The 23,831-nt window shown below is 34.8% G+C and overlaps 2 protein-coding genes across 2 annotated transcripts in view; both read left to right on the forward strand.

The window, feature by feature from the left end:
* The window catches only part of Fem-1 (protein fem-1 homolog B), a 61,152-nt gene extending 54,792 nt beyond the window's left edge, over positions 1-6,360 (forward strand). The window contains exon 12 of the transcript XR_011330319.1: positions 809-6,360. The gene's annotated coding sequence lies outside the window, so the exon portion shown is untranslated. The remainder of the gene's footprint in view (positions 1-808) is intronic.
* A 9,561-nt stretch (positions 6,361-15,921) lies between these two features.
* Positions 15,922-23,831, forward strand: part of LOC138693071 (uncharacterized) — a 512,392-nt gene continuing 504,482 nt past the window's right edge. Inside the window, exon 1 of the mRNA XM_069816649.1 lies at positions 15,922-16,468. The gene's annotated coding sequence lies outside the window, so the exon portion shown is untranslated. The remainder of the gene's footprint in view (positions 16,469-23,831) is intronic.

The raw sequence follows: 23,831 nt of genomic DNA on the forward strand, positions 1-23,831 counted from the left end.
GACTTTTCATTATCATAAATTTTAGTGTCTGACACATGTGTGATTAAGTAAGTATTCGTCTTTATTGTATACAGTCTAAAAGTTTTACATATTTATTTATTAAATTTTCTAATCAATTTATTATTACTTTTGTTTGCCAGTTTATTTAAACATATTTTCTCATCTCATTGATAGCTCTTGTCTGTTACAGTAATCATTATCAAGATTTTAATTAATAAACTCTAGGAACCAAGAACTCCATATTTAAGTATGCACTATTTGGTTGAAAAATATATATATATATATATATATATATATATATATATAAAACCACTCATTGGAACCTTGATGAAAATACTGTCAAACATCCAATTCGAACTGTGATTATGTAGGATTTTAATTCTTCAATACACCAGTATCCTTTAAGACATACAATTAACCAATTTTTTAATATACTGGTAATTTAATTTAAATATAAACTCTTTACAATTATTTCGTTAATTTTAACTTATGTAAATTTAATGTGATTTGATTCATTATGTACATATAAATTTAATTTTTACATATTTCTCTAAAACAGAATGAAACCAAATGCATTTCTCCATTAGATTTCTTGTTGTTCATACAGTTGTCTTCATTATTCTTAGACGGTCTGTTATAAATGTATGATATCAGATCTTTAAACATTCGAAATATTTTCTTTTGTCTTGGATAAATGACAAAGTAGCTTCACATATTGGACTACACCTTTTCCAGTTGTATTTCAGAAAATATCAGTTGTATTTCAGATTTGTCATTTGTATTTCAGAAACTATCATTTGTATTTCAGAAGTTACGGTTGGCACCTTATTCTCCAATGTTAAATCCAATCGAGATCATTTGGTGCAAAGTGAAGACTTATGTAAAAACCCATCTTGGAATTCCTGACGTCATAGTTCCTGTTGTTGTAGGCTAATTTACCTACTGTAGAGAGTAAAATTGATGAAGCAACACACATAATATTGTTGGTGGTGATTGTGCTCGTGCAGTACAGCACAGTACAATTCATCAAGCTGCAGCTTTAGCTGTGGTGAATATGCATGTCGGATGCTAAAATGCAATAAAGTTCAGGATTTAAAAAATCCTTTTTCCATTTTTTTTAAATATATGTTAAAATCTCAAGTAGGCCTACATTTGTTATTTTATGAAATAAAAGTGACTATGTAATCTTAAATGCATTGCTTATTTTCTGAAATACATTTGATACCATCTGAAATACAGTTGACAAATCTGAAATACATTTGATGCCATCTGAAATACAATTGACAAATCTGAAATACATTTGATACCATCTGAAATACATTTGATACCATCTGAAATATAATTGACAAATCTGAAATTAAATTGACTAATCTGACATACATTTGATATTTTCTGAAATACAATTGAAAAAGGTGTAGATCTTGAGGCTAAGAAATTTTTCAACAACAAAGATGTTTATTGTCCGAATATTGTTTGTGAGTAAATCTTTGCATCTATTACAAAATAACTTTAAATAAATTTAATTATCTGTGTATGATATATTCTTAACATTTTGAAACCCTATCCTAGAGCACATCACATTTCTCTTATCGAGTTCGGGATTTATTTGAAATATTTTTAACGACTTTTTTCTTCTTGAAGTGTTATATTATTATTAATGGAAATAACATTTTCTAATTTTACCTCCTCCTCCAAAAGAATAGTATTAAATAAGCCCATATGCACCTTTCTTTCTCTTGTCAGTTTCTAGATCATCACAAATGTTTCTCATCTGTGTTCGACTTCATCTGTTACTTACCATTTTCATGTCTTATTTCTTTGGCAATGTTTAAGGTATGTAGATGTTTAAGAATGTTACGAAACTGAGGTTGAACATAAATATTCTGGAATTTTAGTCTGTTAAAAATTATCTATCATTCTGGAATTTTAGTCTGTTAAAAATTCTCTCTCTCTTAAATATTCCGAAATTTTAGTCTATTAAAATTATCTATCTCTTAAATATTCTAGAATTTTAGTATGTTAAAAATGATCTATCTCTTAAATATCTATCTGTCTAATATCTTTCTCTTTTAGTCTGTTAAAAGTGATCTATCACTTAAATATTATGGAATTTTAGCCTGTTAAAAATTATCTATCTCTCTTCTATTATTTGTGAATCATTTTTGTTATAGAATTCTGCTTACATAAAATGAAAACTGGATAAAGTGGCAGCCCTGTATTTGATTTGAATTCTTAATACATATCCTATTCCATATTTCTTCATTGTACTCTGTCATGTTAATGAAGTTAGATTTTAAGGTATAATTATTAACTTCGGAGAAATTACAAGGAACCTATAGTTCGTCTGTTACAGGATTTGATGCATGAACTCCTCTTCAGATTTTCTTTGAAATTAAAAATTGTCATGAATCAGTTGCAGTCAACAATGAATTGTGTCAAATTATGGTTGTGATCTTGTGATTAACATATCAGAGAGGATTTTATTGTTCTGTATCATATTTATTTCTGGCCTGGTTTCCATGCATACCCTGTTGTTTTTGTTATTTGAATAAATAATACCTTTACTCCTATACAAAGCTCTGAACATGAAAGGAAGTCTTATCGACTGTTTTTCATTATTATTTGGTACAGTAACTCGTATGTGGTAATGTGTTGGACTGGAAGATTATTTAAAATGTAGTGGAAAGCGTTATTCCCTTGAGATACTTCACGTAAATGATGATAACATAAAGGCGTAAACATGACATTTTGAAACCTCTGTAATGTAAGAATACTGTGTAGAGTTTGTAATTGCCAGGAAACCAGGATATCCTTGTTCTATTGTATGTCATTTCTCAACTAAACAGTAGTATTTAGTCTGCAAAGGGGTGGAAATTAGGGAAATACATCTTTCATGCCATAAATTGGAAATTATCGTAAGGTCGTTTCCATTAATGTTAATTTTTTCTTTATGTAATGCTACACATGTCGTTCCCTGCAAGGCAAAGTATTGTAATAATAATAATAATAATAATAATAATAATAATAATAATATTGTTGATGAATTTAAATACTATTATAGTCACAATCATGCCATGGTATGAAAGAAAAATTTCACAACCTCGAGCGGGAATCGAACCTGCGACTTCCTGTTCTCCGGTCAGGTGCTCTACCACTGAGCTATCGAGTTCGTCTCACGCCAAAGGCTTGGAATTATCCTTTCCTAATGGCGACATGATTGTGACTATAATAGTATTTAAATTCATTAATATGTCACATCAATGGACGTGTATACGTCACCAAACATCGTAAGATGAAGAATACAATAATACTGTAGTCTCTTAAATGAAAGAGGTCTCTCCCAGTTTAATAGAAAATGAAGTATAGTTCAATCATCATCATCATCATCATCATCATCATCATCATCATGATCGTGTCCTATTCATGTAGAGAATAGATTACATATGCCGCCATATCGATGGCCCAGAACCAGACTGTTCCAAGTCCTTTTTACTAATTTTCTTTTTCAGGAGAGCTATTTTAAGCTCCTGACATTCAAAGCTTCATGAAACAATTTGGAATTGCTTAATAGCAACCTTATGGAGAGGAAATATTCACAATTTTGTTCGTTTCATATATGAGGGGCTCACAACCAGAGTGGACCAAGTCCACCAGTGATCAGTTTGTGGATTAATTCAATCTCGGATGAAGAAAACTTAGATTTATTCATTGCCATAACAAACAAAGTCCATAACTCATTTGTTACTCCACAGAGGGCACCATTTCCTATAGAAGGTGAAAGTTGCTAAGCATGAGCCAGGAACTTTAAGACTCAATTTCTAAAAATTATTCCAGAAGGACTTGGTCCACTCTGGTTGTGAACCCCTCATATACAGACAAGAACTGGAACACAATGAAACACAGATTTCTTTCTTACAAAAAGTTGGACTTAGAACAGTCTAGTTCTCAGTCATCGATATGTCTCAGTCATTTCATGCTTTGTTAGTTAATATCTCCTTGCATTGAAAACCACAAGCTGTTGTACTGGTATTATTTTTAATTTTGTCAATCCATCTCATTCGAGATTTTCTTCTGGGTTGTTTATCCTTTAGTTTCAAATTTAACATTCTCCTAGGTAATCTTTCTTCATTCTTTTGATATGTCCAATTTATCGAAAGTTGTTCTATATTTAAAACATATCTCATTTTCTCATTTCTTATTCTGACCATTTTGGTTTCCCTAAAGTTCCACACAAAAATTTCATTTCTGCTACTTGAAGTCTGCTAATTTCTTTTTGTCAATAAAAATTAAATTAACATTTTATTCTTCAGTTACTTAAAAGAGAAGAACTAGTTAGCTTAATGCTTGAAGTTGCTAAGGAGATGAAAGAAAATTGAAAATTTACAAAGCATAATAAAACCTCAAAAGAAAAATCTCACTAGGTTTCAGGCAATGCTATACATGATTATGATGAAGCTGTAAGACACTGAAAACAAGCAAATAACTAGCCAATATATAGGCCTATTCGGTGTATGCAAGAGTGAAAGAATTGCATCGTCAAATGGAGTGATATCGGATGTAGGGGTGATTTGAGACAGTATTAGCACTTCTCCCTTTATATTATAATTTACAACTCACTTTTGAAGTTGAAGGATTCGCACTTAGTTAATCCTTTACAGATAGGAAGAGAGATAAGTGTTTGGTCTTAGTGTTACAATTATTGCTTTTAAAGTATGTCTCCCATACAATTATAAATTGAAAACCATCTTAGCATGGCATACAGGTTTTAAATGTAATTGCTTCTTCCTGTGCCTAATTTTTACAGAGATTTCTCACTCCAGTTATATATCACCAGTCACCATCCTGTAATCATCTTGCTTTCATCATGCCAATAAGAATTTTTGCATTGCCGATACTTTCACCATTATTGACTGACTTTCGTACAAAAGAAACATTGGTATTTACACATTTTCAGTCTAGGAGGACACTAATTAGGGTTGTGTATTTAGTATTGATAACATACTTATAAACATTGCTTTTTTATGGAAAAGTAAGTAGTGGAACTCTATGTAAAATTTATTGAAGCAGACAGGAGATGATTACTGCTCAGTGCATCACGAATTCAAGGCCTAAACAGAGTTCATAAAAAAATAATGTTAAAACTTAAATTACCAGTACTGATACCTTTATTTATTTTCGTATCTTAATGTACCTTTAAAGGAGGATATAAATGGCAAAGGAAGCTTTTAATAGAAAAAGAAGCATCTTCTGCGGACCTGGAAAAAGAACTAAGGAAGAGACTATGAAGTGCTTTATGTGGAATGTGGCATTGTATGGAGCAGAAACATGGATATTACGATGAAGTGAAGAGAAGCGACTAGAAGCATTTGAAGTGTGGATATGGAGAAAGATGGAGTGTGTGAAATGGACAGAGAGAATAAGAAATGAAGCTGTATTGGAAAGAGTGGGTGAAGAAAGAATGATGCTGAAACTGATCCAGAAACAGAAAAAGGAGTTGATTGGGTCACTGGCTGAGAAGAAACTGCCTACTGAAGGATGCACTGGAGGGAATGATGAATAGGAGAAGAGTTTGGGGCAGAAGAAGATATCAGATGAGAGACAACATTAAGATATATGAATCATATGCGGAGACTAAGAGGAAGGTAGAAATAGGAAAGATTGGAGAATGCTGGGTTTGCAGTGAAAGACCTACTATTTGGTAGAATGCTATGTATGTAATGAACCTTTCAAAAGAAATGCAAATTAAATCCAAGTTAGAACCTATGAGCTGACTCAGTTTGGGTTAATAGAAAACCTCGGAAAAAACCCAACCAGGTAATCAGCCCAAGCTGAGATCGAACCCGCGCCCGAGTGCAACTTCAGACCGGCAGGCAAGCGCCTTAACCGACTGAGCCACGCCGGTGGCTGAAGAAGATGATGATGATGGTGATGATGAAGAAGATGAAGATGCTATCCTAGAGAAACAGACATTTATGCTGTTTACATACACACATCAACGTGGGCTGAAACAATTCTCTAGGCAGTTTGTAAATGTGGTTAGAATTTGCCCATCCATTCTTGAACTCTGTGGCAGCACTGTCACAGCCTACTACTCGAATTTCTTCTTTTTCTACCACTCTTTACAACCTTTCACAACACCCTATCTACCCTGCTGAAAACCCTCACTAGATTTCTTTGTGTGTTGGGCGAACAGCAATTACTGCCTAATTTCGTATTACTTATTTTGATATGCAGGAGTAAAAGAAGTTGATCATAGCTGCTTTTGAGTGTTTAGCCCCAGTAGGTCAGCTGTGCCCAGTTCAGGATATTAATGCCCTCTTCAGGTATCGATGTCAATAGTTTTTTTTTTTTTTTTTCTTTTTCATGGCTCTGGCATATTCAAGTAAGAAGAAGGTTGCGGAAAGTGAGGCCTTGGTTCTGTAACCATATTTATTGGATGTCGTGAAGGTATTGTGATCTCCAGTGATGATGACTCTCTCTTCTTCAGTGGTTAGTACTAACTGCCCTTCTGTCACTTGTACATTAGTGAGTGGTGTTCAGAGCAGGATTACAATACATGGTTATATCTTGTCATTGTTGAGTCTTTGTGTCGGAACTCAATGGAATGGCCCTTTTCAGAGCCTGTTGGATTTTGGTGTAGGTGGTTTAGGTTAAACTTGTGCCAGTAGTGATAGGCGATGTATGATTGTATGTACTTGGTTTGGTTGTATAGATTGGAAATAGTGATTTCAGTGTTTGCGGAGGAGGGAGAGGGGTAGAAAAAATAATTGTTAGGTTTAGGATCTTTCGATGGCTTTGTGTACATATTGGATGTTTTTGCGGCAAATGTATTACTTGAGTGGAGGAAAAGGCGAAAGGGAGGGAGGGAACTTGTAGTTATACTAGTAGTTGTCCTGTATTGTAATCGGTAATATTATTTTGTGTTATTTTAGGTCTATTCTGCTTACATGTAAGAATTTATTTCAATTTATTTTATTTTATTTTGATAAATAAATTAACACTTTTCTTGAGAGAATATAATATCTTGAGTGATTCTGTAAAAACCATATTATTCCATGTTGAATCTTTCGTACACTACTTTTAACACTTGAATATAAATATTTGATTAAATGGCGATCTTACTCATGTTAATTATGTAAGCATGTGCGGCAACAGCAGATCATTCCAAACTTGATACAAAGAACACATTAAAGCAATAACCAGAGGACACAATACATCTACATATGCCGAACACATAACTAATGCTAACCACACATACAGTAACATAAATACAGACATGCAAATCCTACACATACAACCCAAAAACCAAAAACTCAACACACTAGAACAATATGAAATATACAGACACACTAAAACACACCCCAATCAAATTCTCAACACACAGATCAATTTCAGAACATACACACTATTTGACACAACTCTGCATCACACGAACACACCCACACAACAGGCAGCGAATTTGAGATAGCGCCAAGATCTAGTAGGCTCTGAGGATGGTGTCGAGTTGCACCGAAACAGCTGTAAGCTGCACATGCTTACATAATTAACACGAGTAAGATCGCCATTTAATCAGTTATTTAACATATTATGTTTTTGAACACACCCCAAAATAGGATTATATGAGACACAGGTAATAGGAAATTGTGTATCCCATTTCACCCCATGTTTATGTGGTCAGCTTGGACACTTGTTTTATTTTTTTTTATTAATTCTAATTAATATAACAGTAATTTATGTAATTAGTGTATAATCTTGGTAATTATGGCACGGGTGAATGTTTAGCGCTAAGCAATTACATTATGCAATTCTAGCATTAAAACATGTTTGTTATGATGCTATAAATGGAGCACAATAATTGGCCTAATTCTATTACCTAGCAACTAGTATTCCATGACGTCATTACTGCCTTCACAACACAATTTTATACAATGTACAGTACCTGTAAGAAAAAGTTTCAAAACAACAACAAAGTAACATTGTCTTAGAAATTATTACTTAGCAACCGTGCAGTATATTACGCCATATCCAGTACTCGTGTGTCTACTACGTCATAACATTATATTTTGTAAATTTATAATATTTTTTTTTTTACATATTTTAATGCTAGAATAGCTAAAACGTTGTATGTAACATGTGTATAATCTTCATTACTCGTAAAAATTAGCGCGTTTGTTTATGCTCACATGCTAAACATTAACGTGTGCCATAATTATCAAGATTATACAATAGTCACATAAATTACTGTTACATTCAATAACAAATTCTTAAACATATTTCCTTAATTACTTTTAAGGATTAATTTTGTAACTGTATTTTATCTTGAAATACAGTGAAAATTATGTAAAAACCGATATCACTCCACCGGATGGCATATAAAAATATGCCTACCTACTTACGCCATGAACTAGAATGCTATATATATTATTTAATGTACCGAAGTACATATGATATTTCCATGCAGATATTCTGCGTCATGAAAGAGTAAAGGAACGGAGAAAAATTCTCTCCGGCGCCGGGATTTGAACCCAGGTTTTCAGCTCTACGTGCTGATGCTTTATCCACTAAGCCACACTGCATACCACCCCGGCGTCAGACAGAATCGTCTCAGTTTTAAGTTCCAACTCTTGGGTGTGGACTTCAGTCCTTCGTTCATAGACATCTATGACGTAGTGCAGAGGGCGGCCACTAAAGGGAACCCAAGAGTTGGAACTTAAAACTGAGACGATTCTGTCTGACACCGGGGTGGTATCCGGTGTGGCTTAGTGGATAAAGCATCAGCACATAGAGCTGAAAACCCGGGTTCAAATCCCGGTGCCGGAGAGAATTTTTCTCCGTTCCATTACTCTTTCATCGTAGAATGCTAGAGCAGCCATTACCATTTTAAGCTGTTTATAACCATTACAAGTTTTATTTTGTTCCAGTACCAACACATCACATCTGTCTTACCTCACTCTCTGTCTATCAGTTTGAATATCTCTTTCTCTTCTCTGTCAGTCAACAAAGTCACATTGCCTCACGTCTTAGCATATAAATTAATATTCATAATTCGTATAACATTATTTTGTTAATATTTGAATGGGGCAGTAATAAGTATTCAGCTTCTGTGAAAAATTCATACTGTTTTTTTTTTTCATCCGTTTCAATACTGATTTAGTATCCTCTGCTTCTACTTCAGATAATACTTAATTTTTGGCATGAACCCACCCCTTGTCGACTATTTCATTTATGGTTTTAATTTCTTTTATGAAGATGTACTTAATAATTAATAAATCCTGTTTTCTTGGGAAAATCCTGATGTATATTTATTTTTTTCTTGTTTGACATTTATACCAAAAATAGATTTTGTTACTTGTTTATACCTAGGATAGTTGATGACAAGAACTCTAGTACCAGGATTAAAAATGTTCATCCGGGTATTAAGCAATTACTTTCAGTTACAGCATTATATATTTTGTAAAAAAAACGCTGCTCTAACTGGAAAATTATTGCACTTCAAAATGAGTTGTTAAAAATGTTGTGTTATTAAGAATTATTTCTTTATAGTCTATTAAATCAAATGCTGAATGATGGAAATGTTTATTGGATGGCTATGAAACAAGTGCAGTACTTTCATATTATTGTGTAAACACGAATGTAAATAAAGTGATAAATTATGGAAGAATAAGTCCTTTATTTATTGTTACAGAATGAAATTACATGTAACGTATGTGAATCTGCTACTGTTCTGAGTAGAAAAAATGTTACACGTCTTGGTACTTCCAATAGACTTGTCAAAATAAAATTTCAAGTGTGCAGAAGCATTTCACATACTGCTCACTTTAGAAATAACGTGGAATAAGATTATTAATTTTGTTTTGGGATTGCAGTTGAATGAAACCTTAAATCATCTTGATTTGTAGAAAAAGTAAATAGTTGTTTCGAATAGGCAAATGAACATAAATATAATTGAGCCGTTCAGAGCAAAAGTGGTGTAAGTCAAAATTGGGTAATGAGGTTTAAAGTAAACATTCTGTAAAATACAGCGCAGAGTAGCAATTAATATGTTCTTCTTGCTATCCACTGACTACTAATACTTTAAATAAATTGAATATTAATTGCTACTTTGCACTGTATTTTACAGAATGTTTACTTTAACCCTCATTACCCATTTTTGACTTACACCACTTCTGCTCTGAACGGCTCAATTTATACTTTGTAGGATTGATTTTTAACTACATGGAAGTTGAAATCCGGAATAACATATCGCCACCTGAATGCAAGAACTAGGTAACTTGATTTTTCATGTTTTGTGACATCGCCTATTTACTTATTTATTGCATTAAGGAATATGTCTCGTTTTCTTTTACCTATTTGTTATGTTGGAAAATAGATGTCGCTGATATCGTTCGATCAGTTGCCTAGTTCTTACATTACATTTTGTGCGATTTTTGCTATACTATAAAAGAGGTAACTAAAAAACGTAAATTTCGAGTTACCTAGTTCCTGCATTCACGTGACGATATTTTTTCAATGGGTTACTTCACTGCTCCACACACGCACACTCTCTCTCTCTCTCTCTCCCCTCTCCTCCTCTGACCCTTCCCACCCTCCTTATCCTGTGCCCTCTCTCTCCCTCAACCCCTCAAGTTTTATTACTTAAATAAAAATATACCCCTTATCATTTGCTTTCATCATATCTCAAGTATTACAGTTTTTTCCTTGTCACCTGTATTGTTATATTTCATTATTTAACTCCTGTTAATAATGATACCTCTGATTAAGGGTCTGGCTGATATGTACATTTATTATCAGGCAGTACATACACTTGACAATATGTGTCAGAGGAAGAACAATTGAAGACCTAACATTCTAAATGTGCTAAGTGCCAATTTTTCAAATTTCCTTTCATTCAATCTGAGGGTGGAACATCCAGATGAGAATATCATACTAAATTGTCTTTGTCATAGCTCAATCGTGACTCATTCATGAGCTAAAAGATGGCGTTGTAGGTATCTCAACATGCATTTCGCAGTGTGTTTTTTATCAATATCTCAGAAAGTTGTTTTTAGCACTTGGCACATTTAGAATGTTAGGTCCTCAATTGTTTATATACATCTGAAGTCCGAGTTATGTAATATGTAGCTAATTGGCAATGTATGCAATGGAGAGGGAAAGGAGCTGGCCACACTACCACATTATCTCCTGACCTATTTGCCTCCTAAGTGGTGCCATGTTGGTATCATTTGTGAGGTTCAGACCCGTCTTCGGACAGTTGACTAAACAACATTAATAATAATGAACGTTTTTTAACTCATACTACTTACTATACCAGCTACTTTAAATGCTATTTTCTTCACATAATCGCTATTTCACTTTTGTATTTGTTTGTAATATTTTTAGTATGTTATTTTCCCAAGATTTCATAGATTTCTGTCATTTTTTTAGTTATTCACATCACTGTTCACTTATGAATTCAAACTACTATACCCTTCTTTTGTTTTAGTATTGGTAAGCTTATCTGTTTCCCCCCTTTTTTTTTACATGTCTGTCCTATTTATCCCTTTAACCTGCTTATTTCACACTTTTAATCTAATAAACATTCATCACACCAGATTATTCATATCCTTTTATTGTTCTTTTTTATACTGCGCCAGGAAAAAAAGAAAAAGGAAACACATCACTTCCGTCCTTCTGAACGAGTCCTGGGCACAACAGGGAATTGAAACGGAACTCAGAACCATGATCTTTTCGCTTACACTCCCATATAAACAAATACACAGTAGGCACTGTGCATCAGTGATGGATTTCAGGCGACCAGAGAGGGCCCAAAGTTCGTAAAAGCCTTATATAATCCGTCACGAACATTGCTTGCCTTCTTGTGTACACATCTCAGCTGGGGAAGGTGGAGTGGGGAGTTAAGGGGAAATCTGCAGTACCTCAATTGAGTTATTAGCGCCACTGGCCTGTTCTGAACACTATTTTTTACTATTACCTTCCTTCCGCCTCTTCTTCTCCTCCTCCAGTGTCAAAATGCTGTCATTGCAGACACTATCACCACTTCGTCTCATTTCTAATTTCTCCCCGTTCTTGTTTACTACTGTGCGCATTCTCCGCCCCTTACCCAACTGTGTGTGTAGGCCTACTTGAATTCCTCTGCTGTCTCTTCTTATTGCATTCATATTCCTTTCAAATGTACTGTTTAGTTTATTTATCTCTTTCTTCCACATCTCTGCAAACATACTTCCTATATTTCTGTCCGCGATTGACACCATCTGTTCATTTTTTTGTTACGTATTGCATTCCTACACGGTCGTTGAGCTCACGATGTAGGCCTTCTGCGCGAATTTCGGGAAACACTGTAGATGATACCTTTAAAACGAAAAGAAACGTAAACAAAAAGCTTCTTTGATTCAGCTGTTATATTTATTTCATGTGTTTGCAACAGAGTCAGATTATTTACACAAAATAATTTTTTATGTTTTTTGCGGATTTTCAGTAGGTTGTTACGTGAACTTCTTTCCGTATTTAAAAGAAATATCTTTGTTTTTACGCCATACGCCATACAATGAGGGCAATTTGGAAGAAGGCACGGCGACATTGTTCGGACATGTAATAGATTTGAAGATACGTACTGGAAAAGTTGAAAATATGCCAGAAAGTGGTCGCCCTTATTTCAAATAATGAAAAGAAAAATTTTAGGTTTCATGTCAAAGAAGTTTTAGTTTAAATGTAATCCCAATGTTTTGGATTTCATTAATATTTATATATTTGTTACGAGGACATGAGGCCTTTTATTCATATGCGACAGCCCATGGAGGGTCAGCCGAGTGCTGGCCTCACGTCCTCATGCCTCAGCAGAGATGAACGACCATCCAGTCAGAACTGGGGTAAAGTGTGGTGAGCCTGATAATCTCTACATTCGTTACAGCTGGCTTACAAAACCGAATTTTGCTACTCACTGTAATTTCCGAAATTTATCACGATTCTGGTTGTTGGACACCGGTCCCATACACTGGTCGAAATTGTACTAGAAAATTTCTTCCCTCATGAAGACTCGAACCAGCGCTTATTTCATACCGCTAGTCCAAAGCGTGACGTAGCTGCGTGGTATACCACGTAGCTACGGCGCGGGATGAATTAAAAATGGATAAAATATTTCATAACGACTTTTCAATGAGTATCATACCCGAATATACAGGCGTCAATGCCAACTCCAGGGATATCCGTAGTTGCAACCTTAGAAAACGTTTGCCATGACGATCCTATGTTACAGTAGCTATCAGTTTCGTGAGAAGATGGTACGGCCCAGTGGTTTATTCTTGCTATTGCATCGGTGGAGTTAATAATGAATTATGGGGAAATAGTTTAATGGTGGCAAGAAAACGAAGGTATCCTGATAAAATCGGGTTCTTTACGTCCTTTGCCTACCTTTCCATAATATGGAACTTTTAAACTCTTGAGTCTAGCGTGAAAAACAGAAGTTCGAGTTATTAAGATAGTTATACTCCTTTTACGCTTTACGACAAACAAGTAACCATAGCAGAAGTAGCCTTAATCTGGGATATAGGATTATGTGACTACATCAACAATTCATGTTGAATTTATTAATTCACTTCTTAATCTCATGGATCCATGTATTTTAGCAAGTTCTCGTTGGGTATTAGTGCTCTGTACCTCTTTTTTGCGCACTCTGAGTGTGACGTCATTCTTTGTAAATTGTATATGTACTTTCTCGCCTACGTTTATTGACTGTTTTTCTTTTTATGTTTTTAGTGTTTAAGTGTTTTTACCAAGTACTTTATGTTTTATTTATAGCAATGGGCAATGACACTGTCAAGCCTCACTGCATTTGAAATAATAATAAGAAAAGTTTGGCGATTTACTGCACGTCACCGAGTACCCTAAGATTCTTTCCTGGCAGAACTTACAGTATAAAATTTGTGAATAAACATAATTTAAGAAATGTTTATCTTGGAGTACATCGATTTCCTTTACGTATTTCGTGGTTCCATAAAAATCTCTTATATGTTGTGTAGTCCCTGGCATAGTAATGCTATTAATTTTATTTTCAGATTCCTCCCCATTTATGTACTTTACTTATTATCAAACATTGTAATTTTTGACTTCACTTGGCATCGTAATGCACAAAAGGGCAGAATTTTTTAACTCTTAACGAGTGATTTTACTTCCCCTGGTGAAGAGGCGTCATTTTGGGGTGGGGGAGAGCAGGGTAGGGCAATTATCCTCTCCCGGAATTTAAGATTAAAAAAATAATTGTAATACAGTACTAAAGAAAAAGTGTGAGAACTGCACTTTTAATATTAAAATATTCCACTTTTATAAACGCTTATGGAATAAAATGACTAGTTAATAACTTCGCTCAAATGAAACCAACGCATTTCTCTTTGTTACATTAGTGGTTGTTACCTATTGTAAATAAAAGTACAAATTTTTTGTTACTTTAAATTAAAATTTATTTATCAGTAAAACTGTGTTCTCGTTCGTTAGTTAAACCCACCATAAATGTCTCATGCAAATAATGAGCACTTTTACTATCGACTTTTTTTCTAAGGAAATTGAAATTAGAAGTTACTGCGAAATGTGTTAAGTAAGATTGAAGCAAGGAAGTTAACAAAAGAAAGAGCACTACTGACTTAACCCAGATAAGACTGACGTCCTATATATAGGACACCGGACGTTTCACACAAATATGTTAATAACAATGATTATGACAGACTAAATTTTAAGAAAAAAAAATTGGAGGCAATTTATAACACATAAGGATTATGGTATCATGATTGCCGACTATGAAAATCTTACACAGCAATGTTAAAAAAATAAAACGTTCCGTCTTATATATAGGACGTCAGTCTTATCTGGGTTAAAACAAAGTTTATTCATGTCCATTTATTTACGTCACTTGACAGTACTTGCACTTATCGTTTTTTTAACAGTACCCTTCATCAGTGGTGTAGTTCTAAACAGGAAAGTGCCTTGGCTCTGGGATTTCGATTAATACCGGCAGTAGTTGTTTTCGACGACGTAGCCGTCAACGATAATATGAAAATCAGAAAAGCGCCCTGGTGCCGCCCAGCTTCGAAAAATAGTACCCTGGCACCACTAGAGCCCGCCAGGCCTGAAATACACCCGTGCCCTCCATACGCAAGAGGGGGGGGTTACCGGGTTTGAACCCTCCTCTTGAGCCTTTAAAAAAAGTTACATACTTACAAATGGCTTTTAAGGAACCCGTAGGCTCATTGCCGCCCTCACATAAGCCCGCCATCGGTCCTATCCTGTCTAAGATTAATCCACTATCTATCATAATTTTAAAAAGTTACATATATTTCAATATTATATTTGATTGCTTTCATCAATTTTTCTGTTGTGTAACGTGTCTTACTATCATATACAAATAACTGTTGACAATAATTATTGTGTAAGTATAATAATGACACATTTTTTTATTATACAAAATTAAACACAAGTTAAAATTTATCAAAAATTGGATGGCTATCAAAAATAAGATTGGAGAATACTGGGTTTGCAGTGAAAGACCTGCCTATGAATGAATGAGGGAGGGGAGGGAATACGCCACTCAGTATACCCTATGAGGTATTTCCTAAAAAATCTTGCCCTCCTCCAAGCATAAACAGAAATGACGTCCCTGCCCTGGTGCGTTCATTAAAACAGAGAAACTCCTGAAGAAGCAATTAGCTTCGGAACGGAGAGGAATGCAGCGTAGTTTCCGGATGCAGCTAAACACTGTCGATCTCAACGACGAAAATAAGCGCAGCCTCTTACAACCTCTTGCTGTGTGGCAGAACTCTCTTCTTTCAAAGATCTACCAGTCCGGCTTACCTCGTTGTCGGAGAAAGTTTTTCATTAGTTCAGACTGCAGTAGAGTAGTCCGCAGTAAAGGTGGTAGCAGTGTTTTAGAGTAGAAAGCTGAATAAGGGGAAGAAGAAGAAAAAAAACAAGAGAGAGACAGCGAGGCTTCGAAGTTGCAGGAACAGGTGGAGTCAAACCGAAGGTTTCGAGATCTTCAGTCACGTCTCGCTCTCCTCCGCAGCAGCTGATAGGTGCGCCTTGTCCCGTTGCTGCAGTGTCAAGAACTTGTACTTCCTCGTGGAGACCATTATTGGCCCACACGAGGTCGATCCACAACGCTCGGTTCGTGTGACAGCGAAAGTAATGCGAGTTCATTCACGTGTGTGATATTTGTTGTGCAATTCAGTGTTTCATTGACAAAATAAAGCAGTTGTTAGGTTGTGACAAGCCGGTAAACTACCAAAACTGAATGTTTGCGTACATAAATCTGTTTTGTGTGATAACATAACAGCCAAACTTGATCTGATGTTGTATTCAAACTGCCGGTTGAAAATCTTATGTTTAATATTCTTATCTTTATATTTTGTGATGCGGTTGGGATGACGTTCTTATGTGGTACAATTCTGAAAGTAAAGGAATCATCTATTTATTATAGTACGAGGTAAGTCGAACAATTTTTTTTCCTAATTGCCGGTAACGGTAACCAAACCAGATAAAATGAAAATAGATATGCTTTCGTGAGTTATGGAGGGGGAGCATGGGGAGGGGGGCACTTGGGGGGGCACTGTGCCCCCCCCCCCCAAACTTGTTTTCAGATCTGGACTATAATATTTATTTTAAATTTCTGACTATAATAATTTCTATACCTCATTTGAGGAATGGAAGCACTGTAATGTTTCTTTTGTAACAGCCTGCACTCGTGTGTTACAGTATGCAGATGTTTAGGCCGTCACATGGAGAAATTAATATGAATAACAAATGCAGAACAATGCAGAAAAAAAAGTGATCCCGGTATAATGTGTAAACTTAAAGACGAGAGATTAAGTAAAATAATTAGAATTTACATTTTATATATCTTCAGGAAGGTAAGCTTCAGATAAAAAAGTTTGTTAGCACTGTTATGTAGTAGGTATTATTGATGTATACATGTCTTGTGTATGACGGAGAAAAATAGGGAGATTGTTTTAAGTTATGCCCTATTATAATTTATAGTAGACCTACAGTTCTAGCCCTATACAACTCGGTCCGAAACATCGCGAATATGGATGTAACACTAAGAAATCTGTGGTGTTCGGGTAAAGGGGTATAAATCATTTTTTTGCCCAGGTGGAATTTTGTTCCCCCAGATGAACACACAAGTTAAATTATACAAGTGGGTGTGCAAAAATCAAGGAATATAGTAATTGATGTGTGTTATTTGTGTAGAAAATTATTTTCACAAAGGGTTCAAGTTTAATTTTCATTTTTCTCTGAACTCATTTTTATGACTTACCTCCCTTTACCCAAACACCACAGAAATATGCTTCCCGAAAATACCTTTATTAAATGATCATATTCCGATATACCGCACCACGTCAAGCTATAATGGTAAATAATGTCCCCCCATAACCTTGTTATATCGGGATTCTATAGTTTTGCTTTGCCCCCCCCCCCCCCCCCCAGGAAACTGTTCTCTCTCTGCCTATGCGTTCAACAAAGCCTTGCGAGTTGTAAATATAAAGTTGTACATGTTTTCAATAAGGGTTAAATCTTTGTGGCGCCCCATTTGATTAGGTTCTTAGTTCACTTCTACTGAAACTGAATCGTTTCATTACGAATGGTTTTTTACTGGTAAACGAAATAAACGCCATTACAATGGCACTTTTGATATTTTCAAAATAGCTGCTTTAAACTTTTATTACTGTAAACTTCTAGAGTGCAAAACGTTGGGTAATTATGTATAATGTAACATTTTTTTATTACCTTTACTAACTGTGTTACCTTGATAATGTGTCTAGATTTTATATACAGAACATTATTCCAATTTTGTTGTATTAACACAGATTTTTATAAACAAGTGAATCTGTGTTGAGACTTGGAACTCCTAATCTACTGTATTCTGTGAAGTGTAAATGGAGGGTAACATTTCTTGTTGACTTGCCACAGTGTTCGGGGATCGACAGTCAAATGCTACTTTCTTAAATAACCATTTTGTATTCTGCCACTAGTGAAATCAAAAGAACCGGTTAATGTAATTGAAGACCTAACATTCTAATATGTTAAGTGCCAGTTTTTCAAATATGATTTTATTCAATCTAAGGGAGAAACATTCATACGAGAATATCATACTAAATTGTCTTTGTCGTAGCTTAACTGTAAGTGCGCAAAAATATGGTTAATTGCACAATGTAAAAACTCTGTATTTTGCAAATGTGATCGTAGCTAAAGCTATTCATACACTGCTTTAAAATTAAATGTTCTTGATTCAAACCACTTTCTCATTTCTTTTTTAAATTTTCATTTCAATTTTTTATTTTAATTATCTTTATGTAATTTAGGAATTAATTCTGTGCTTCGTGTTGTAGATATATCAACATGCATTTCGCAGTGTGTTTTTCATCAATATCTCAGAAAGTTGTTTTTGGCACTTAGCACATTTAGAATATTAGCTTCTCAATTGAGGCGCTCAGAGCTAAAGTGGATCAAGTCGCAAATTTTCATAAATTGAGTTTAATTCATTTTCTGATTGTCTTAAGTTGGATTATTTTCCCAGCAGTAATGGATCAAGTCTTAATTCCAAGCATTCGCCGGTAGGTGACACCAGTCACTTTTGGCTCAGATTATTTGTTCACGATATTCTGAGCCATAGTGAATCAAGTCACTAAAGCGTTCCATCAATTAACATCACAATTGTTTATATTTTATAAATCTAGCATTTGAGAATGAAGCAATAAAATTATTGCTACTGAAATTAGATAATCCACTAGATCAAGTTAACTTTAAGTCCTATTATCTCAAAACTACGTCTCATGAACTTGATCCACTTTAGCTCTGAACGCCTCAATTGTAAAATATGCAAAAAAAAAAAAAAGATGCGTGTTTGTACGGAAGTTAAGTCTGTACCTGAATTCGTAATTGCATCTTTGTTTTTTGACTGAATAATATGGCCAGTTTGGAACAGCTTGACAATGTTACTAGTTTTCATGGAATATTCAAATCGATTTGAATATGCGTAGCTCAGTCGACTGAGGCGCTTGCCTGCCGATTAGGAATTGCTCTCGGGCGTGAGTTCGATCTCCGCTTGGCTGATTACCTTGCTGTTTTTTTCAGGGGTTTTGCCCGCCATAAGGCGAATGTCGGGTAATCTATGGCGAATCCTCGGCCTCACCTCGCCAAATACCATGTCACTATCAATCCTATCGACGCTAAATAACCTAGTAGGCTAATTAGTTGATAAAGCGTCGTTAAATAATCAAGTAAAACAAATTAAATAAAAATACGCTTACCGTATAGAAACTTCCATGAAAACGGAGATTAACGATTTGTATCCCACCTAAAAAGTATTCAATACGCCGAGCGCGTAAACAGTAATCATTTGTTTGCTGTGTCAGCTGTTTTACCAACAGCGAACGTAATTATGTATGTTGGAAATGAGTGTTGTAACACATATTTTGTATTTTTCTAAAAACCAATATTACCATTCTTCATTAACAGTCTGAATATTAAGTTTTCATGCGCCTCATTAAGAAAACGCAATATTGTTTATAGCTAAGACCTACAGGGTGACCAACATTAACTAACATAACTATTTTCGAAACTTCAGCAACCATTTTCAAATTGTTTTCAATACGTATAAAAAATTGCATGAAAACAGGGATCGCTGGGGATCGTATTCTGTACGATAAATGTATTCAAATCGATTTGAATACTTCATGAAAACGTAGTATATATTTGGGTACTGCTCTACTGCATGAGATAGATATTATTTTAGTACTTGGATTTTTTCACACATAGGCCAATACAAAATTTAGAATCAATCTTCGATCTCGCTACGTAAAACATGCAGAAGAAAAAAACGTACCGGTGCTTATATCTTTGAAAATAATTGTTGCACATATCCCTAAAGATACCATGTGATCATTACAAAAGCTGTAAATTCAACTCAACCACTCCGTCGTACCTTCGTTTCTTTTATACCCTACAGATGATTTTATCACATTTTCACATGAAATCATCACGTAACGCAGTGGTAAGTTACTATACTTATGTTGCACTACGCGGCAGAGGACTCCTTTCTTCGATCTAGAGTAAATATATTTGTCTTCCTATCTACCAAAAAGCGTATATGCAAGACATAATAAAAAGTCTGAACTAAACTAACCTAACCTAACCTAACACTGATTCTCGACCTCGACGAAAACTCGCTTATTTATTTTTCCATGTAGATCTATATGTATAGGCTATGTATATGTAAAGTTACTCTATCTTTGTTTCATTTCACCATGAAATAACACAACACAGATCAGACGTCAGATCCAAGATTCAATCAGTATAATACGGTATTTGATATTTCTATATTTTCACGTACTATTTCGATATTTTTTGATGTTAGATTAAATTTTTCATTATATACTGTTATGTTTATTTACAGCATTGCTAAGTTTTTTATTTGTGGAAATTATTACGTATTTTGAGTTGTTTTGTTCTGATTTATATTAACCATTTCTTCAGTTAAATATTACTGTGAAACAATATGTGTAACGTTTCTACTTTGCGACAGCGAAGGCTCGAATAAATTACTTACTTATTTTTTTTTGTTAATTTGTTGTTTAACGAAGATTCCTACGTTTTGCATTTATTGGGTTAATATCATTACGTCATAAGCTTATATACATAACTTATTGATAATACGTCTTATTGATTAAGAGGATGCACACCACTCAGTGACCTGCGAAGAAAATTGCGAAAAGAAAGTTAGATCTGTGGTAGACTTGCCCGATCATGTCTGTTCCCGATTAAATTCTCGTTCTACCATTGCTCCATTACTGCCATATTAACTATCCGATTTAGAATATCTTATGTTGTTCAGCAAGAAGGTTAAACAAGGAATTAGCTAGCTTCCTTTACAATTTGTTTATGAGCAAGTAAGAAACATTGAATTCATTGTATTATACAAAACAAACTACAAACAGAGATATAAGTGTTTTACTTGAAAACCTTTATTTTAGCAGCTTTACGTAGGCTACGTGGTGACCTTCAAATAAAGTATAAACATAGAATACAAAAACTGCTGATACTTCTTTTCACAGTTTTTTTTCGATCTCTAATTACTAATTAAATATTGTCTTTATTATATAATATTGTCTGGCATAATCAGTTGCACCTTCTATTTGTGTACTTGTACAATTTTATGGCTTCTCTCCCATTTAGACTGCGTTGCCCTTGGCCTAGGTATACATGGCCCTGACTCCTAAGCAACATTACATGTGTTGTGTTGCCTTTATTAGTACTAGTGACATCATTGCAGAATTCTTTATAGCCACTCAATTTTACGATTTCTGAATATTAACATTATGTAGCGTCAGAAAAATCGGTCAGTTACTGTATAACAAATTAATTATATTTAATGTGTATTATAATCACAGTCACTATCGCTCTCTCTTACTCTTCAACATTCAGCCTACCATCCCCAGCCATATATGCATTATTTAATTTCTTAGTTGATCTTTACATATGTTTTTGATTAGTAATATAATTAATTAATTTAAAGTTATCTTTTCTTAAATTTTTTGTAACGTTAATAATTATTTCATTTCATTTAGTGTTCTGCTCAAGGTCAGGTCTTTCACTGCAAACCCAGCTTTCTTCAGTCTTTCCTATTTTCTGCCTTCCTCTTTGTTGCCTCATATGATCCATATATCTTAATGTCGTCTATCATCTGATATCTTCTTCTACCCCGAACTCTTCTCCCGTTCACCATTCCTTCCAGTGCATCCTTCAGTAGGCAGTTTTTTCTCAGCCAGTGACCCAACCAATTCCTTTTCCTCTTCCTGATTCAGCATCATTCTTTCTTCACCCACTTTTTTCCAACAGAGCTTCATTTCTTATTCTGTCTGTCCACTTCACACGTTCCATTCTTCTCCATATCCACATTTCAAATGCTTCTATTCATCGTAATGTCCATGGTTCTGCCCCATACATTGCCACACTCCATACAAAGCACGTCACTAGTCTCTTCCTCGTTTTTTCTTCCAGAGGTCTGCAGAAGATACGCATTTTTTTTTATTAAAAGCTTCCTTGGACATTGCTATTCTCCTTTTGACTTCCTGGCAGCAGCTCATGTACACCCCGAGTATTTGAAGCTGTCCACTTGCTCTACTGCCTCATATAGAAGTCACAAGTTTATCTTTTGTATTTTTCTTCCTATGGCCATGCTCTTCGTCTTATTTGCATTTATCTTCATCCCATACTGCTCACAGCCACCATTTAGCTCCAGTAGCATATCTTTTAGTATTTCCTTTTCTGCTAACAACGCCATATCATCAGCAAATCTTATGCACTTCATTATTCTTCCTCGTACTATCACTCCTCCCATGTTCTGAAAACAGTTCTTCACTAAATCCTCCCAGTAGTAGATGTTGAACAGGGTATGTGATTATGGACATCCTTGACATACTCCTCTCCCAATTTCAATTCCTTCTGAGATTTCTTGTCCTATCCCGACTTTGACTCGTTTCATATAAAGATTACTGAACAGTCTTCTCTCTTTCCATTCCAAACCTATTTTCTTTAGGATCCCCATCAGTTTATTCCAATCCACTCTGTCAAAAGCCTTTTCTAGGTCCACAGATATTACATACATTTCTTTATTCTTCTCTAGGTATCTTTCACCAATTGTCGGTAGCAGTCCAATTGCATCTCTCGTACCTTTTCCCTTCCTGAAGCCAAGTTGCTCTTCTTCTAACTGTTCTTCCACCTTAGAATATAAACGTCGATTCAGCATTCGCAAGAGTATCTTCGCCGAGTGCGATATTAGACTGATAGTCCTGAACTCCTTACATTTCTTGGCATTATTTTTCTTCGGTATTGGAATCAACACAGTCTTCGTAAAATCTTCAGGCCATTCGCCTTACACACATATTTCGTTGCATAATGATAAAATTTCCTTTTTGTCTTCACCCAAGCATTTCACTAAAATCCTTTTTCGTCTTTTGATAAGGCTTCTTCGTCTTCTATAGCTAAGTCATCTGGACGATTCCTTGTCTCATATAACCCTTCTACATATTTCGTCCATCTATAGTATTCCTTGTTTGTCTATTATTTCATTTCCGATGTCGTCCTCTATCAATCGCATGGATTTCCTGTTCTTATTTGTGAAGTCCAAACATTTTACTTCGCGGTACATTGAATCATATCTTTCTTTTCTCTCTAGATCCTCTATTTCTTCACATTTCTCTTTCATCCAGTCTTTTTTTTGCTTTATCAGTTTTACTTCTTAATTCGTTGTTTAGTTTCCTGTAGTTTCTTTTATCTTCTTCTATGTTGATGTTTTTCCATTTTCTCCTTTCCTCCATCTTCTCTAACATTTTTCCTGTGATCCAAGATTTCTTAATTCTCACACCTTCTGTGTGTCCTATTGTTTCTTCTGCTGTTGTCTGTATACAACTTTTTAAACGAGTACAGTACTCATTATTATTCTCAGGTGTGGATTCTAATATAGCGACTTTCTTTTGAAAATTTGCTTCAAATTTTCTTCTGTCCTCTTCGTTCTTCAGTTTTTCCATGTTCAATTTCGTCACCTGTCTTCCTCTTATCTTCTTCAGACGTATACCTACTTCGCCTATCAGCAGGGCATGATTTGAGTTAATATCCACTCCTGGTATAGTCTTTGCATTTTTTAAGCAATTTCAGAACCTTTTCTGTACCAATATACAGCGTGTTAAAAAGTATCCAATATTTTAGGAGGTGCTAGTATGCATCAAACCAAGAAAATAATGTCTAATAAACATAGGTCCTACAACACATACCGGTATTTTCTGAGATAT

The sequence above is a fragment of the Periplaneta americana genome, chromosome 17 (assembly GCF_040183065.1).
Source record: "Periplaneta americana isolate PAMFEO1 chromosome 17, P.americana_PAMFEO1_priV1, whole genome shotgun sequence".
NCBI lineage: Eukaryota > Metazoa > Arthropoda > Insecta > Blattodea > Blattidae > Periplaneta > Periplaneta americana.